We start from the raw sequence: 20,212 nt of genomic DNA, 5'->3' as shown, positions 1-20,212 counted from the left end.
ACCTAGTCCATATATATATAAAAGTGCATCATAAGTCAACGAATCAAATCAAATCAATGGTGCACAGAAGGTATAAAACCTAGATCCTGAACATGGTGAAGCATGGTATATCACTACCCCCTATAAGCATGTATAAACAAATAAAGTATACATGGGATGCAAATCAAGCAATCAATCAATCATGTATCAGATATTGGGTAGTGACTAACCGAAACAAATAAAGGACATAATTAATGTAACTTGTTAAATTCACTACTATGTATATCAAATGACATAAGTCAAAAGTACCCGCCTCCAATAGAAATGTCCAAATCCGACATCGAGATACTCGTCTCGCGTCAAAGTCCTGTATCAATCAATGTGAAATTTTATTTAGCTAAAATCCAAAGAAATGGCTAAATAAAATCCTCAAGCCTAAATTAGGGTAAACCCTAATCAACCTAACCATCTAGTATAATTCACCCGCAACCAAAATAATCATACCTAACCAATATCAAGTTCAAAATATGAACTATAAGTTATCATATATCAAAACGTACCTAAAATCACCCATAATAAATTACATTTATGTAACAATTTGTACTTATAACAACATGTATCAAGAACGTGCCAACTCAACCACACTCCAAACCCTTACATTAGGGTTGCTGGACCAAAGATTCTGTTGGAGACAAAGGTTGCTGCTCAAGCAGGAAACTCCACCGACTGTCCAAGCAAGAATCAAGATCTGTGATCAGCCACATAAAATCAAACCACAACCCTAATTCCCAAACCAACCTGAGCACTTACGTAATTTTCCTCTTTTCAACGATGGCAGCAGATCCAATCAAATGGTGGGTGGTGACATTAGGTCAAGTTGCTGCCCAACAAATCAACATTTCTAAAATCAGACACCTAACATAGTTAAATGCCTAAATCCACAATAAATTCCTCAACTAAATAAGATTAAATCAATGTTTACCCTAAACTTGTGTCAGTAGCTTTCTTCCTGCCGGCACCTGATGACGAAGAAGGATGACCCGATAGAGAGGTCTCAGACACGGCTTGAAGGGCTTCGACAGAACTAGGGTAGATCAGAAGGGCTCTGCCCCACAGCAAAGAACTAAGCAGTGGTAACTGCGGCGGCGCTGAAATCTCCACAGCAAGGGGTGACGGGCGCCGGTGACTAGCTAGGCACGAGCACAGAGGAAGATGACCGGCGCTGCTCCGTGCGTCGCCGGCGGCAGTGGCGACGGCGGTGTGGCCCGGCGCTAGGGCACAAGAGAAGAAAGTCTCGGCCGAGGAAAAGTAGGCGGACGGCGGCGCTGGCTCCGTGCGTCGCCGGCGGCTAGGGCACCGAGACGGTGTCGCTGTGGTGGCGGCACTAGAAGAGAAGCCTAGGGCACAGCCGCGACTGGTGACGGACCTGGTGGTCGGCGCTCCTTTGCTGAGGACAGGTGGTCGGTGGTGTGCGGTCAGCACTAGGGCTCGGCACAGAGAGGAGGTGACAGTCAGCACTTCTCCGGGCGGCGTCGGCTGTGGCAGTGGAGATGGGCGTCGCGAGGAAGGAGACAAATTCGGCGAGGATAAAGAAGAGGGGAAACCGCTCGGGATCAGGGGGAGGAAATTAGGGCTCGCGGGGAAAGAATAAGAGAAAAAGAAAAGAAAAAGGAAAAGAAAATAAATCTTTTCCTCATTAAAACAGGGTAGCCTAAACAGGCTTTTCCCGGACCCCGTTTTTATCCCCGTGAACTTATCCATACGAGCTCCGAAAAATTCCCGAAAAATTTCCAAAAATTCTGGAAAAAATCCCTTATTAATATTCCCTATTTCTCCGGTATTTTACAAGCAGGGTTCAATCGATTGGAACCCAACTCCAATCGATCGAAGATGCTGATTTTGGCTGGGAATGTCTGATTTCAGCATCTTTGAACCTATTTTAGTCTAGGTAACCATTCCAAACCCCTGAAAATACATTTGTATAAATAAAAAGGGTGTTTTCGTGTGGAAAACAAGGATGGATTGGTTAAGGAAGGCTAAGTTGAAGTTTAGGTTGAGGTTTGTTTCAAATTTTGAATATTTGAACCTCAAAACTTCTAAAATTGGGTTTCCTAAAGTTTTAGAGATTCCAAGTCATTGTTGGTGCAATGACAAAAGTTACCACTATGTCTTTAGGGGGAGGGACTCCTTAAAGACATGAAAATTATTTTTCATGAACCTTGGAAGGTGGTTAACCTTCCGTTAAGAACATGCTCAAGGTTGAGTGTTTGAACTTTAATGGGGAGTGGATATCCTCATTGTTCAAGTGGTTTCAAGTGGATAATGCTCAAGGATGGGCATTTGCCTACATAGGGGGAGAATGTAGGGTTAAGGATAATGAAGGGTATGAGATCTTCATTATCGTGTTGATCACAACGAGTGAAGTTGTGAACAACGATGATCAACTCTTCAGGGGGAGAGTTTTCAACAAGTGAATTTGTTGATGTGTGTCCAAGAATGAGGCATGGTTTGATGTGTGTCAATAGGGGGAGAATGAAGGGGTTAAGTTAGGACCTCATTACCTAGAGGAAGTTTGCCCTCTTAGGAGGAGAATGAAGGGTTTATCTTATGTCTTCATTACCTAGTGGCATGAAGGAGATTGAGGCTATGGGATTAGCCTAACTTAAATGTGTTATTGTCAAACATCAAAAAGGGGGAGATTGTTGGTGCAATATCCCTCAGGTCAAGGCTGACCTGGTTGACCAAGCTTGAGTCTTGGTTTGAGTTTCGATATTTGACAATACAGTTGTGCATTTGGGGAGATTGTCTGGTGCAATTCCCCTCTGATCAGGGTCTGATCAGGTTGGATGAAAAAGAGACAAGTAGGTCAAGGTTGACCGGATACTTGACTGGGAAGTCCTAACTGGGATGTTAGGCAGAAAGGAAGTCCTAGTGAGTGAAGCTAGGCAGAAGGGAAAATCCTGGTGAGTGAAGCCAGGTGAAAGTCCTAGTGAGTGAAGCTAGGCAAAAGGGAAAATCCTGGTGAGTGAAGCCAGGTGAAAGACCTAGTGAGTGAAGCTAGGCAATTGGGAAGTCCTAGTGAGTGAAGCTAGGCAGGAGGAAAATCCTCGTAAGTGAAGCCAGGTGAAAGACCTAGTGAGTGAAGCTAGGCAATTGGGAAGTTCTAGTGAGTGAAGCTAATCAGGAGGAAAATCTTGGTGAGTGAAGCCAGGTGAAAGACCTAGTGAGTGAAGCTAGGCAATTGGGAAAGTCCTGGTGAGTGAAGCCAGGCAGGAGAAATCCAGAGGGGTCAAGGTTGACCAGACATCTGGTGAAAGTCCAAGTAGGTCAAGGGATTGACCGGATACTTGGCAAGAAAAGAAAAGTCCAAGTGGGTCAAAGGGATTGACCAGATGCTAGGCATGATATACCAATAGGTCAAGGTTGACCGAATATTGGATTGAGAGGCTTGGGACTTGGTTTTGGGCAAAAACCAAGAGTTGGATCGATCAGTGGATCAATCCAGGAGATGGATCGATCAGTGGATCGATCCAGGCCTTTCCCAGCGAACAGAGAGCCTCTGGATCGATTCCTGGATCGATTCAGAGGTCACAATCGATCAGCCGATCGATTGGGACGCTGCTGGTTCGCGCGATAAGCGCTGGATCGATCCGTGGATCGATCCAGGCATTTTCTCTAGAGCACAGAGGCGCTCTGGATCGATCCGTGGATCGATCCAAAGCCTCCCCGATCGATTGGGAGTTTTCGAATCGATCGGGATCTGACCGTTGCGTCATATTTAAGCTGCAGGCGTGCGATGGCTGCAGTAGACTTCTTCACCGATTCATTCCAGATTCATCACAGCTCCTCTCCAGCACTCTCTAAGCTCCTCACCGCCAGTTCTTGAAGGTTCTTGGAGGTTCATCCAAGTCAAGAGGTGAGTTGCAACAAGAAGAAGAAGAAGCTAGGGTTTTTACTGCATCTCTTGTAAGCTTTTGCTTATTCTTTACTACCCTTTTTTCTACTTGTATTGAGAGTCTTGTAGGGCTTCTCCGCCTTCGGTAGTTACCGAAAAGGAGTGTTTATTAGTGGAGGTGTGTGTGTGTGCGTGGATCCTTGGACTAGTCACCTCTTGTGAGGTGGATACCAAGTAAAATCCTATTGTTAGCATTGTTGTAATTTGTTTCTTTGTATTCCGCTGCGCATCACTTTGAAGAAACAAGCAACGAAGCACGACGAGCACACGCGAAGCTATTCACCCCCCCCCCCCTCTAGCTACTTTTCGGTCCTAACAGGTAATGTGGAGATATATAAGGCTCGTCTTTTAGCTAAAGGTTTTACTCAACGTGAAAGCATTGATTTTAAAGAGACTTTCTCTCCGGTTTCTACGAAAGACTCCTTTAGGATAATAATGGCTTTAGTTGCACATTTTGATCTTGAGTTACATCAGATGGACGTAAAGACAATGTTTCTCAATGGCGACATTGATAAGACGATTTATATGGTACAACCAGAAAATTGTGTCTGGAGACCCAAAGACTATGGTTTGCAAATTAAAGAAATCCATTTATGGGCTCAAGTAGGCTTCTCGTCAGTGGTACTACAAATTTCACCAAGTAGTCATCTCGTTCGATTTTGAGACAAATACTGTTGATGATTGTGTGCATCATAAGTTCAGTGGGAGTAAGTGTATATTTCTGGTATTATATGTCGATAACATATTGCTTGCCACCAATGATTTAGGATTACTGCACAACACCAAGAGCTTTCTTTCAAAGAGATTTGAAATGAAAGATCTTGGGGAAGCCTTTTTTATTCTGGGAATCCAGATACATCGAGATCGTTCTCGTGGTATTCTTGGGTTATCACAAAAGGGCTATATAGAAAAAGTGTTGCAAAGGTTTGGCATGCAGAATTACAAACCGGGAGATACTCCTGTGGCTAAGGGAGACAAATTCAGTCTCAGTCAATGCCCTAAAATTGATCTGGAGGTTAAGGAAATGCAAAATATTCCATATGCTTCGGCTATTGGAAGTCTAATGTATGCTCAAGTCTGCACAAGACCTGACATAACATTTATTGTTGGTATGTTGGGTAGATATTTAAGTAACTTTGGAATGGATCACAGGAAAGCAGTCAATCGGGTTATGAGGTACCTACAGAGGACTAAGGATTACATGCTCACATATAGGAAATCAGATCGGCTAGAGATCGTAGGGTATTCTGATTCTGATTTCGCTGGATGCCAAGATAGTAGGAGATCCACTTCGGGCTACATATTTCTGTTGGCAGGGGGGTTGTTTCATGGAGAAGTGATAAGCAGACACTAGTAGCACCTTCTACAATGACAGTAGAATTTGTAGCATGTTATGAGGCATCCAATCAAGGAATATGGTTGCGAAACTTTGTCACTGGGCTGCGTAATTTTAGAGGTATTGAAAGACCACTAAGATTGTATTGTGACAATAACTCAGCAATGTGGTATTCAAATAACAATAGGAGTTCTACTAAGTCAAAGCATATTGACATTAAATTCCTGGTTGTGAAGGAAAGGGTACAGAGTGGACAAATTGCTATAGAGCATATAGGGATAGACTCAATGATAGCAGATCCACTGACTAAAGGGCTACCACCCAAGGTATTTCATGAGCACACTGCTCATATGGGTGTTGTATTGTTTTAGGATTCTTTAGTCTAATGGGAGTCTATATTGCTCTATACTATGTTATGAACACATTTGTTGTGTAATTCTAACATTTCTGTACGATATAAAGTATTCAATTTTATTCCACTCTGTTGTGTATGGTTATGGTTGATCTTACTAAGGAATAAGGTTGAACCAGTTGGAAATAGGCATGTTAACATCACATTGCTTGTAATTTACATGTTATACATTCATGATTGATCTATGTCATTTAGTTGTGTTGGTATATGTGATTATTGATGGGTTTAGTCACGCTTAAGGTGATGAAAATCTCTTTAGTCCTATATCAGTATAATTAATGGACGAGATTGTTTAAGGGATATCCTTATTTGTGACAGCAAGGTTTGAGCTCATAAGGTAATGCACATTTATCCGGTGACTTTTGTAGTCCAAGTGGGAGATTGTTGGAAAAATCCAACATTTGGACTTACATATGTTGAATTAAATGTGCATAGCTGTCTTTCGGTGGTCCAATTAAAGTGATCTACTAAGGTTTAAAGTTTGGACAAAATAGGATATTAAATTGTCATGGAATTAATGTGTAGATACCATAAAGTGATTTTCATTTGTTGAGGGACCAAATTGAAAATAAAGAACTTTTGTTATTAAAAGGGTTATGGTTCCCAAACGACGGTTCGAATTCTATAAGTTTCTGCATTCTCTCGACAGAAACTACTTGAAAGGGTAGAACTGATCATTTTGGAAAACTATACCAAGCATTGATCGCTTCAAAAAATTATGCCAGACAATTCAGATTTGACCTATGGATTCTGGTACGCTTCTGTGTTCATAGTTTTAATCTTTCCTATTCTCGTTGTATCATGGTAGAGATACAACTGTGATTTGATTTGGGATAAAGCATGTTCGTATAATTTATTTGGTAAATTATATGGATTAAAGCATGTGAATTCATATTTTGATTTCAACATCACAAAGATCTTAATACACGATTGACCGGATAAAGGCCGGCCAAACATAAGGCTCACTGTGTACGCTCGACCAGGCAAAGTTCGGTCGAGCTTAAAGACACTTAGCCTCACAAAGATCTTAATACACGATCGGCCGGATAAAAACCAATCGAACATAAGGCTCACTGTGTACATTCGGTCGGACAAAGTCCGGCCAGGCTTAAAGACACTTAGCCTCGCAAAGACCTTAATACACGACCGACTAGATAAAGGCAGGCTGAACATAAGACTCGCTTTGTATGCTCGGCTGGACAAAATCTGGTCGACCTTAAAGACACTTAGCCTCATAAACTTCTTTATATTAGGTCGACCAGATAAAGGTCGGTCGAACATAGGGCTCGCTGTGTACGCCCGGCCTGGCTTTGCTCGTCCGGGCTCAAAGACACTTAGCCTTACAAAGATCTTAATATGCGATCAACCGGATAATTCGGTCCAATAAAAGGCTCTATGTGTCGCTTGGTTGGGCAAGGACCAAGCAGGTTTTAAGACACTTAGCCTCATAAACTTCTTTATACTAGATCGGTCGGATAAAGATTGGTTGAACAGAAGGCTCTATGTGTACGCTCGGTTAGATAAAGATCGGGCGGACTTAAAGACACTTAGCCTCATAATCTTCTTTATACTAGATACAGGATAAATATTGGTCTAATAGAAGGCTCTATGTGTACGTCCGGCCGGGTAAACACAGGGTGGACTTAAAGATACTTATCCTTAGGAAACTCTATATATACGGCCAATCGGGCGAATGTTGATCGGGTCAAGTTACTTGATGTTATATTGTCTCTAAAATAAAAACTCTAATATACATAACTTATCATATAGTCCCTTGAATAGATCTTTGGCATACTATGGGCATTATACTAGTCTCTAAACAAATCTTTGCAGTACTTAACATAATAATAGAGTAGATCGATACTACTACATGTTAAAAGTGCTTTATTTCATAGGGCTTACTATAAATGTCCAACCAAATGAAAGATCAACCCTAAATGAATTCAATGAAAGATATTCCAGTTAAGTGGCCGACTTAAAGACCGACCAAGATATATTTAGCAGACAAGCAGCAGGCAACATTCTGACAGGCTGTCAAAGTTGTCGGGAAATATTCCTTGGAGATTTCCCCACTAATTAATCTGTTACAACAGTATATCTCAACAACCTCATCAAAGGCATAAGGCATAAACGACAAAAGAGGTACATCTATAGGTAAAAAGAAGATTCCTTGGACTATCATTGCCAATCACTCAGACTGTACTCTTTCCATCACCTAACAAACTCTAATATAGGGGGCCATCTCACGATCATGGAGGTTGTGAGAGTGGTATATAAAGGGGAATTCTCTCCGTTGGCAAGGTGTTGGAGCAGTTTCGCACTAACGATCTAACTCAGGTATTGGTGAATGACAAATAAGTTAAGTTAGGTTTTGTTGTGATCTAACCACTTGATTAAGTATGCAGGAAATCTAGCTAGGTCAACGGACCGATTGGATAGTTGGTACGAAATCCAGCTAGGTCAATGGACTGATCGGATAGCTAGTACGAAATCCAGCTAGGTCGATGGGCAGACCGAATAGCTGGTATGAAGTCCAAATAGGTCGACGGGCTGACTGGATATTGTTGGATCAAGATGCGCTACAGGGGGGGTGAATAGCGCTCGTGGCTTTCACGCTCTTCGGATTCGAAAAACTCGACGAGTAAGCAGCGGAATAGAAAGAAATAACAAACACACACAAAGACACCAAGGGTTTACTTGGTTCAGAGTCTAGGGCGACTTCTACTCCAAGGCCCGCGATCGTTGATCGCTTTTCAGTGGACAACAACTATAAAATCGATAAGAGTACAATAAGTGTTTACAATTAAATGTACTGAAAAGAAAACTTATACCGACAACTAGAGATGAAGAAAATGAAGCTTCAGGTTGTTGGGTACTTGCAACAGCACTTATTGGTCGTCTTATTAGTAGAACACGAGAGAAGGTCACTTTAGAACTGATTGTTTTAAGTTGCTGCTCGAACACTCCTTTTATACACTGCTAGAGGCGCCACAAACCTCATCCAAGGCGCCTCCAAGCCTCCCGAGTCAACCGCGTGGATCAACGCAGAAACCTTTGTCGCTTATCCTGCTCGAGGCGCCTCCATGGCTAGTCCAAGGCGCCTCTAATGCTCCAAGGCGCCTCCAGTTCCATCCAAGGCGCCTCCAGCCCCTCTTCGCAGCCAACTTCTGTTTTGCACCCCGAGGCGCCTCCAAGCTCCATGGAGGTGCCTCGAACACTGTTCATCCGAGACTTAGCTTGTTCTTTTGTACTTGCAAGACACGTTAGTCTCAAAACAACAATATACCGTGCAAGACAAAGTTAGAACATATATAAACATGATAAATCAAGTGAATGACAGTCATCGGACTGTCCGGATCTGACTTCGGATTTCCGACTGGAAACCGTAGGTCGACCCGACGCCTACTATTCCCTCTGCGGGAATGCGTCCTCACATACTCCACTCAGGAGAGTTTATCTTTTGCCAGTTCGGTCCTCCAGACTGACTAGACTTTTGCTCGGCGCTCGAGTCTTCCGGTCTTCATGCTGGACATCCGGTCCACGACCCGTCCAGTCTTCCACCCGGTTCGCGACACCAGGATTTCAACCTAGAGTTACCGCCCCTAGGATTTTTGCCCTAAGACCTCGACTTGCCAAGGCTTTCCGCATAGGGTTACCATCCCCTATAACCTAGGGTTACCACCCCCTAGGGTTTTCCACTTGCCTAATCGCAGCTAAGACTTTTACCTAAGTACACTTAGGCTTTTTCTGCAACGCTCATTCAACATATTAGTAAACAAAACACCTTAACTTTGAACCCTTTGACATAATCAAAATATACGTTCGATCGTCGGATGCTTCCCGCACCAACAATCTCCCCTTTTTTGATTATGGCAACACAGTTCAAAGTTAAGTAAAACATAACAATAATTATGAAAAATTTCTAACAAGAAATAGGAGCATAAGTAAGCAAAAAGAATTTTAAATTACAAACACTTACTCCAAAGCTCCCCCTAGATCAAAAGTTATATATTTAAATATGTTTAAATTAACTTTGACTTTTCTTTCCCCTTTTGACATAAATCAAAAAGAACCAAAGTAGAAAGAAGTTTGTTGAAAAATATTCACTTTGTTTAGTTTTAAGCTCCCCTGAAGGGTAGCTAAAATTTGAACCAAAAATAAATGTTTTGAAAAAACACTTGACTAATTTTGAAAGTGCTTTAAAAAAAAACTTAGTTTCTTTAAATAATTGTTTTTGAGAAATATTTAGCTAAATTTGAAAACTTTCTAGCAAAATTTGAAAGAATTAGCGAAATTTAAAAAATTCTTTTTAGCAAAATAATATATATATATATATATATATATTTTAAAAAAATAATTTTTGAAACAATTTTTCAATCATTTTTCAAATTTTTTAAAATGATTTTTCAAATATTTTTTAAATAATTTTTCAAATAATTTTTAAAGGATTTTTAAATATTTTTCAAATAATTTTAAAAGAATTTTAAAATTATTTTTCTAATAATTTTTAAAAGATTTTTCAAATAATTTTTAAAAGAATTTAAATAATTTTTAAAAGAATTTAAATAATTTTTCAAAAGAATTTTTAAAAGAATTTTTAAAAGATATTAAAATAATTTTTCAAAAAAAAATTAAAAGAATTTTTAAAATATTTTAAAATATTTTTTCAAATCATTTTAAAAAGATTTTTAAATGATTTTTAAAATAATTATTAAATAATTTTCAAATAATTTTAAAAGAATTTTTAAAATATATTAAAATGATTTTTCAAATAATTTTTAAAAGAATTTTTTTTAAAGATTTTTAAATAAATTTTCAAATAATTTTTAAAGGATTTTAAATAATTTTTCAAATAATTTTTAAAGGATTTTAAATAATTTTTCAAATAATTTTAAAAAGAATTTTAAAAGATTTTTAAATAATTTTTCAAATACTTTTTAAAAGAATTTTTAAAAGATTTGTAAATAATTTTTTAAATAGTTTTTAAAGGATTTTAAATAATTTTAAAAGATTTTAAAATGTTTTTTCAAATAATTTTTAAAGTATTTTAAATAATTTTTAAAAGAATTTTAAATAATTTTTCAATTAATTTTTAAAGGAATTTTTAAAAGATTTTTAAATAATTTTTAAAAGAATTTTTAAATAATTTTTCAAACAATTTTTAAAAGAATTTATAAATAATTTTTAATTGATTTTTAAATGATTTTTAAAATATTTTTCAAATAATTTTTAAAAGAATTTTTAAAAGATTTTAAAAATGATTTTTCAAATTTTTTTTAAAAGAACTTTTTAAAAGATTTTTAAATTATTTTTTAAATGAATTTTTAAATGATTTTTCAAATAATTTTTAAATGAATTTTTAAATGATTTTTCAAATATTTTTTAAAAGAATTTTTAAATGATTTTTCAAACAATTTTTAAAAGAATTTATAACTGATTTTTAATTGATTTTTAATGATTTTTAAAAGATTTTTCAAATAATTTTTAAATAATTTTTAAAAGAATTTTTAAAATATTTTTAAAATGATTTTTCAAATATTTTTTAAAAGAACTTTTTAAAAGATTTTTAAATGATTTTTCAATTATTTTTTAAATGATTTTTCAAATAATTTTTAAATGAATTTTTAAATGATTTTTCAAATATTTTTAAAAGAATTTTAAATAATTTTTAAATGATTTTTCAAATAGGTTTTAAAAGAATTTTTAAAACATTTTTAAATGATTTTTCATATAATTTTTAAAAGATTTTTACATGATTTTTCAAATAATTTTTAAAAAAAAAATTAAATGATTTTGTCAAATAAATTTTAAATAATTTTTTAAATAATTTTTAAATGATTTTTCAAATAACTTTTAAAAGATTTTTAAATGATTTTTCAAATAATTTAAATAATTTTTCAAGTAATTTTTAAAGGAGTTTAAATAATTTTTCAAATAATTTTTCAAATAATTTTTAAATAATTTGATTAAATTGAATTAATTTTAAATTGAATGTATTTGATCATTTTTAGACTAAGTTCAACGTAAATCCATTTCACCCGATTCTACGTTATCAATTAGGTAATCTTAAGTAATTTTGTGAGACGGTTATCTTTAATTTAGGTTATTTCTAAAGATTAATTTACATTTGAGTTAAACTTAGATTTTCCAATTTGTCAATTAAATATGTATTAAAAAGATTGGTTCCCAGGTTGTGGCGAGACACTCGACCTTCTTGGGTATGGGATCACCCACCACTTTCTAGACAGAGCCGCTCAAAGAAATTATATATTTAATTTTCTTTTTGAAATCCCTAGGTTTAACTGGACAAGTGTAAATTATGTCTAGGTCCTTAAACTATCCTAGTCTAAACATTCATAATAAAAAGTAGAAAGAAAAAAATCAAGCATCAAACAATTCTATCTATTGGCAAAGATGGTTTTTCTATTGGCTCCCCCTGGATCATAGCCTCGATATGGTCTATCAAGGTAGTAGATCTGATCCTTGGGGACCCAATATAGTCCAAGTCCAACTTGATTAACCAAGTTCGACTTGGGGACCCATGCTTGGACTATTTTTCTATTATTTCTATTAACTAGCGATAAATATGATTTGTATTTTCTTTTAGTTTTAAATCCAAGTCCAGTTTTGTTGTAAATGACTCGCTGTTTTCCAAGAATCAGATCTAGATTCTTGGAACCTAGGGTGAACCGTTCCAATGTGTCCTTGAGTTCTTTAATTTGAGTTTTCAAATTAGAATTTTCTTCCTCAAGTTGTTTGACTTGAGTTGAACTTTCAATTTGAACTGACTCGGTTAAAGAACTCGAGGCAGTTACTTCCTTAAGGGATGTTACCTCCTTTTGGAGTGACTTGACCCGGACGTTGGATTTAGTCAGTTTCTTTAGCAAGTAGGGAATTAATTTTTGCAAATAATCTAAATGAGTCTCGGTGAGTAGAGAACTTACAGTGGGGTTTGGTCCTTCAGAAATGGATACGGATCCGTGGCTTCGCTCAGACTCGGTTTCTGACTCGCTCTCGGTTTCAGACTCGAATTCGGACTCAGTTTCGACGATGTTGGCTTGCACTGGTAATGCGAGGAAGCTTGCCGGTTCTTCTTCGTCGTTGCTTTTTAACTTGGACCAAGTTGCCTTCAATGCCTTCTTTCTTCGTTGCTTTTTATTTGGACAATCCGGCTTGTAGTGCCCCTTCTGGTGACAGCCGTAGCAAGTGACTCCAGACTTGTCCTTCGTGTTCGTTTGAGTCACCTTTTTATTTCTACAGATCTTTCGTACGAGCCTTAATAGCTCGGAAACAATCTCGTCGTCGTCTTCTGGGTCTGAATTGTCTTTGGACTCGGGTTTGGTTTTGCGCTCGGGTTCTGCTTGTACCTGCAATTAAGGCAATACCCTTCTCGGCTGGGTGTGTATTAGTTTGCTCACGCAATTTGAAATCAGAAAAAAATTCATCAAGTTTAATTAAAGATAAATCCTTGGAAACTTTGTAGGCATCTACCATTGATGCCCACAATGTATTCCTCAGAAAGGCATTAAGCGCGTACCTTATTATGTCGCGATTTTCTATTCTCTGGCCGATCGCGTGAAGGCCGTTAAGGAGGCCCTGGATGCGCGCATGCAGCTGGCTCGGCGTCTCACTTTCCTGCATTTTGATGTTATATAATTTATTTAAAATTAAGTCGCGTTTATTTACCTTAGCGTCGGGAGTGCCCTCGTGCAACTCGATTAATTTGTTCCATAGCTCTTTGGCGCTTGAGAAGGGTCCGACTTTGTTCAATTCTTCTTTTGTCAACCCGCATTGTAGCATACAGGTTGCTTTGGCATCAGCTTCAACCTTCTTCATAATGCTGGTGTCCCAGTTGATGCATGAAACTAGTTCTCCGGTGTCGTCACGTGGAAGCTCGAGACCGGTCTAGATATGATCCACATCTCGACTTGCGTCTTGAGGTGGTATTCCATCCGGTTCTTCCAATAGCCAAAATCATCTCCGTTGAAAAGAGGGGGTCGGGCTGTACTGAAGCCTTCTTGGAGAGCCATGAAAGCAGAATTTCGCACACAAATGAAAACAATGGAAAAGAATGTCCCAGGACTTGGTCCTAAATTAGCAGTGCGGTATAAAAATAAGAATAAATGACATTCTCGAGTGGTGTTGCACCAACTTTGGGACAAGAATCTGATTATGAGAAACTAGATCGGAAGACGACAATAATACCGATTTCAATCGACTCCGAAAAGCTTTAAAAAAACACCACGAAAAAAAAATGCTTGATTGGTGGTTGCACCAAATCGAAGCTACCTCACTCTAATACCAATTGTTGGATCAAGATGCGCTAGAGGGGGGTGAATAGCGCTCGTGGCTTTCACATGCTTCAGATTTGAAAAACTCGATGAGTAAGCAGCAGAATAGAAAGAAATAACACACACACACAAAGACACCAAGGGTTTACTTGGTTCGGAGCCTAGGGTGACTCCTACTCCAAGGCCTGTGATCGTTGATCACTTTTCGGTGGATAACAACTATAAAATCGATAAGAGTACAATAAGTGTTTATAATTAAATGTACTGAAAAGAAAACTTATACCGACAACTAGAGATGAAGAAAACGAAGCTTCGGGTTGTCGGGTACTTGCAACAGCACTTCTGGGTCGTTTTGTTAGCAGCACACGAGAGAAGGCCACTTTAGAACTGATTGTTTTAAGCTGCTGCTCGAACACCCCTTTTATACACTGCTGGAGGCGCCTCAAACCTCATCCAAGCCGCCTTCAAGCCTCCCGAGTCAGCCACTTGGATCAGCGTAGAAACCTTCGTCGCTTATCTTGCTTGAGGCGCCTACATGGCCAATCCAAGGCACCTCCAGCTCCATCCGAGGTGCCTCCAGCTCCTCTTCGCAGCCAACTTCTGTTTTGCACCCGAAGCGCCTCCAAGCACCATGGAGGCATCTCAGACATTGTTCATCCTAGGCTTAGCTTGTTCCTTTTGTACCTACAAGACACGTTAGTCTCAAAACACTAACATACCCTGCAAGACAAAGTTAGAACAGATATAAACATGATAAATCAAGTGATTGATAGTCATCGGACTGTCCAGGTCTAACTTTGGATTTTCGACCGGAAACCCTAGGTCAACCCGATGCCTACTGTTCCCTCTGCGGGGAACGTGTCCTCACCTACTCCACTGAGGAGAGTTTACCTTTTGCTAGTTCGGTCCTCCAAACCGACTGGACTTTTGCTCGGCGCTTGAGTCTTCCGGTCTTCATGCTGGGCGTCCAGTCCATGACCCGTCCAGTCTTCCACCCGGTTCGCGACACCAGGATTTCAACCTAGGCGGGTTACGCTCATGACCGATCGTCGGCGCCTGGTTGCGAGACGAGTCTCCGGTCTCCTCCACGCCTGATCGGAGGTCTCATTTGTGGCATTCTTCTTCAAAATGTCGTTTCACACAAAGAATCCTCGGTCGGGTGAGCAGATCTGAGCTCTGTGGACGTCGGAGATTGAATCTCCTATTCCAGAGCTCGATACTGGTCAAGGATTTGTACTCCAAAGAGATACCTCATCTTCCCGAGCCTTAGAGCTGAGTCGATTCTGTCGGGCTTCTCTCCGCTCACCGTGGGGGTTCCGACATCAAGGTATGTTGAGTTGTGGATTGTCTCGATTAGGGTTATGTGACCATGGATATGTGATTTGAAGCCAGGAATGAGAGGTTGGACTAACTGAGATTCGTTTCTGGCAGTGGCTCTCTGTGAGGGGTTCGGCCACAACTCCCAGCAACTGTTCTTCATCCGAGAATTAGTAGGTAAGGTATCTACAACATTAGGTTATAGATCGTTATGGTTCTTGGTGCTGGGTCCAGTGTGACTCATGTGTGTTGATTTGTGTGATTGCAATGATGTGTAGGCTCTGTTTGTGGATTCATGGTAGCGGGCAGCGCCACTGTGCCTATGCCGACGATTTATTTTTCTGGCAGAGGGCTAACAGAAGCAATTTTAGTCCTAAGGTAAGATCTTGGAATTTAGATATCTGTTATAGCTTAAACCGTATTCGCTCATTAGAAATTAGGGGTTAAATCATGATTGGTAACCCTAATTGGGATGGTTTAAATTAGGATTTTGGATTGGTTCAAGTAGATCAGAAAATGGGGATTAGTATAGGGTAATGAATGAGTCAGATTAACTACATGTCTTGCATATTGGCTTAGTTATTCAGTATCATACGTATGTGGTTAAAATTGATACGTTGACGCAGGACTTTGATTGAGACGGGTGTTGAGACGAAGTGGACACCGGATTCTGACTACACTTAGAGGCGGGTACTTCTTGACTTGCTTCTTTAGTTATTGTTCTTGCTGCATGAGTATATTAGATAATGTGGAATATACCTTGACTCCACTCGTATTATTTCTTATGCTTGATACTTTATCCACTCAATATTCGAGATGCTCAAATTTGTATCTATATAGTCTCCCATTGTTGTCCTTGATAATTAGCAGATACTAGACACCATGTTTACCTGTTTGACTACTGTTTATTTATGCTTAGTATTGAGCATGCAGCTTCATGTAGCATACCTGATTTCTGTTATATATATATATGATGACTGTTGCATTGTTCGCATCATGTCATTGCATGCATTGTCGGCGACCTTGGCTCCCTTGTTGTTGAGATGGTCGTTGGCCTAGGCCGCACACTCGACCACTCATGGGTAGTAGTAGCTGGAGAGTGCTGCATGTCCTGTCGTGCCCCCCCCCCCCCCCACTAGCGCACTCATGGATAGTGATAGCTGGAGTCGCAGGCAATAGGGACCCCTGTCGCAGACATAGCTATTCAGCTACTATGCAACTGTCCCCTCGGCCACTCGAGAGTAGTGGTAGCTGGAGTGGTGTACAGTTAATCATTATCCCGGCCTCTCGACCATACTAGGGTCATGGTACTAGAGGGGTGGACGGGAGTGACCATCCGTGCATACGCTATTTTCTATTATATTTGTTTATGCTATTATATGCTTACTTATACAGTTCTGTTATTATATACCTGTTATATATACTTGGACACTGATTACTTTGACAGTATACCTTACATGTGATCTTAGTAGTTATAAGTAGTATTGTAGCAGTTTGTGTTACTTCTGACCTTATACTACTAGCCTAGGATATGGTATCAGGTATGGATATATATTTTGTTTACACAGTAGTATCTGCTATTTATCTTTCCGAGACTATATCCTATTGTATTCCTAGCTCTTTATTTTACTCATGCACTATCTATTCTTTATCCGCTGAGTCTTTATACTCACCACCCTGTAAACTGGTAATTTCATCAGGTAGTCAGTAGTTGATGCCAGTACACTTGGAGAAGGATCCTAACTGCCGGTTCCACGTCGCTTCTGAGAACAGATTTCGGGTTTCGTTTATCGTTTTTGGATCTAAGTTGAACTTGTGAACTTAGTATTGTAATAATCGTTGTGGACTTGATGTTATTTTGTATTTGGTTTTTATTTTGTTGAGGAGTTAAGCCAGGCCGACCCGCGGTGAGTAGTTTTGCTATTTTGTGTTTGTTATTGTTTTTCCGCTATGTTTTATTTAGCCGAGTGGGCTACATATTATCTGCGTGGTTATGGTTTATTCCAGTCGTGTTGGCTGTGTTGCATATAAGTAACTGTTGGCTATGTGTACTGGTTTCATATGTCATCACTACAGGGGAGGTGATGTCTGATTTTTGTCGGACAACATTACTCTCGGGGCTTGACAATGAGTGCTTTCACATCAATTCCTAAAGTGTTATTAACAAGATTTCTAGTTGTAATTAAATTCTGCAAACGGAAAGTGTAATCTGTTAAACTTCTCTGAATTTTTTCTATACTTGATTCCCTCTTCCGGAGGTACTGGAGGAGTTTTTTAGTAGATTACACATCGATAGGTCTATGGGACCTAGGTCTTGGAATAGGAGTCGCCAAAGGCTCTGAACTAAGTAAAACCACTCATGTTTTCCTGTGTTGGTGGCCCTTTTAATTTCCGCTATGCAACCACCAATCAAGTTAAGGGGAATTATTTTATTTTTTTTTCGGATTTCAATTTTTCGTATTTTATTTGAATTGGTAAAGTTTACCTCTTCAAACAATTCTTTCTCATTCGATTTTTACTCGAAGTTGGTACAACACAACTCAAGTCATCGATATTTCTTTTTTTTTTTACTTCAATCTACTAATCCAAGACCTAGTCTTGGGACATTCCTTCTGATTTTTTTGCAAGAAAAATGGATCATAAAGAGATGCTCGGATGAAACGTCAACGAACCACCACCATACAATCAAGATTTCAACTATTGGAGACAAGGAATGGAGTGCTTCTTGGGAAGAAAAAATATTGACTACTTGCTGATATTAAAAAGGGCTTTTGGGGGCTCAGAGTTGAATAAAAAGGTAACTGAGTCAATTTATACTATTTTACCTAATAATATTTTATGTAGATTAAAAAGGTTCGAGAATGCATACGAGCTTTGGACCCAATTGATCAAGCTTCACGATGAGTCATTGAAGCTAGAGGAGCAAGTTAAAAGTAAATCCAAACTCGAGTTAAACCCAACAGAGAAGACTACAAAATTAGGGGTTACACTTAAGATTAGTAATATTTATCAAAATACCCCTATTAGTAGTAGTTTAAAAATTATGCATGTTAATTTAGATATTTCTGAAAATGTACATGAAAATAGTATATTTGACAATACTTCCAAAAATACCCCTAGGATATTATTTGATAAAATAAATCTAATTAATTTAGAAAATTTAAAAATAATTAATAACCCTAAAAATTCAAATGATGGCCAAATCAATATAGACAAAATCAACATACTTCTTAATACAACATTTAATAATATAGATAAAATTAATTTGAGTAACTCTACTCCTAATAAAAATTCAACTAATAATATTAAAAATAATTCAAACAAATTAAGAAATTCAGAAAAATTAAATATTAATCTTAAAATTTTAAATTTAAACTTAAACAAATCTAAAAATTAAATGATAATAATAACAAGTTAAGATTGATCTAGATAAAATTAATAAATTTCTTAATAAAATATTTAACAATCTAAATAATATCAAGACAAATTCAATCTAAAAACTAAGATAAGTTAATTAATAAAATTTTAAACTGAAAGATAATTCAATTAATTTAATAAATTTTTAATTAAAAATTAATAAAAACTTAAATAATCTTTTAAACAAAGATAACTTAGCAGTTTAAAAAATTCAAAATTAAAAACTAATAAAAAGTTAAATATTAAAGATAATCTTTTAAGGAAAGACATTTTAACCAACTTAATTAATTCAAAATTAAAAACTTGAACTTACATTACAATTAATTAAATCTTAACTAAAAATCTGATTAATCTTAATTAAACAAAACAAAAGTTCAATAATTTAAGGGGAGGTACCATACTAGTTTGCACCTTCAAAATAATAACTTACTCGGTAGGGTTATTAGGACTAGTTTAAAAAAAAGACAAAAAGTTTAATTTGACCAACGGTACTAGTGAAGTTTTGGATGATAATAAATTAGGAAACTCTATCTATGCATATTTAGGAGGATATGACTTCGACCTAGTGCATTTGGCTTAGTGGAAATAACTGAAGTCACCCCTAACGGATCATAACTAGTTAGACCAAGATTTTGTACTAAGCTCAATGGATAAGATATTTGGAAAACCTCGAAGGCATGGTTACTTTAATGATGTCCAGGTGACTCACCAAAGCACAGAATTTTATCCAAAGAATTCTTATTTGTTGAGTCCAAAGCTAAATTTGAATCTAACATAAAGTTAAACTCAACCCTAAAATTGAACTTAATTCCCTGATTGAAAATATAGATCGGGTGAGATAACAAAGATAAAATATTTAAACTAAATTAAAATTAAATAAAATCAAATTGAAATTAAATTAAATTAATTAAATTAAATTAATTTAATTTATTTTTTAAAAAAATATTTTTTTAAAAAAAACTTTTAAGAACTATTTTTAAAAAAACATCTTTAAAATTTTTTTTTAAAAATCATTTTAAAAAATATTCTAAAAATCCTTTTTAAAATTATTTTAAAAATCTTTTAAAATTCTTTTTAAATTCTTTTTAAAATCATTTTAAATATCATTTTAAAAATCCTTTTAAAAAATCAAATAAGGTTTAAGTTTTAAATTACGTGTCTAAGGTTTTATTTTAATTTTTAAAATGATTTTAAAATAATTTTTTAAATAATTTTTAAAATGATTTTAAAATAATTTTTTAAATGATTTTAAAAATTATTTTTAAAATCCTTTTAAAAATTATTTTAAAATCATTTTAAAAATTAAAATAAAACCTTAGACACATAATTTAAAACTTAAACCTTATTTAACAAATAATTAAATCAATTAAAATTTAATTAACTTAAACTTTAAATTGAATGAAATAATTAATTAAAATTTAATTGAATTAAAAACTATTCTTAACTTTACTCTAATTAAAATATTAACTTTACTCTAATTTATTTTAAATTTGACTTTACATTAA

The sequence above is a fragment of the Zingiber officinale genome, chromosome 5A (assembly GCF_018446385.1).
Source record: "Zingiber officinale cultivar Zhangliang chromosome 5A, Zo_v1.1, whole genome shotgun sequence".
NCBI classification, from domain to species: Eukaryota; Viridiplantae; Streptophyta; class Magnoliopsida; order Zingiberales; family Zingiberaceae; genus Zingiber; species Zingiber officinale.
Note: the sequence above shows the minus strand (reverse complement) of the source record.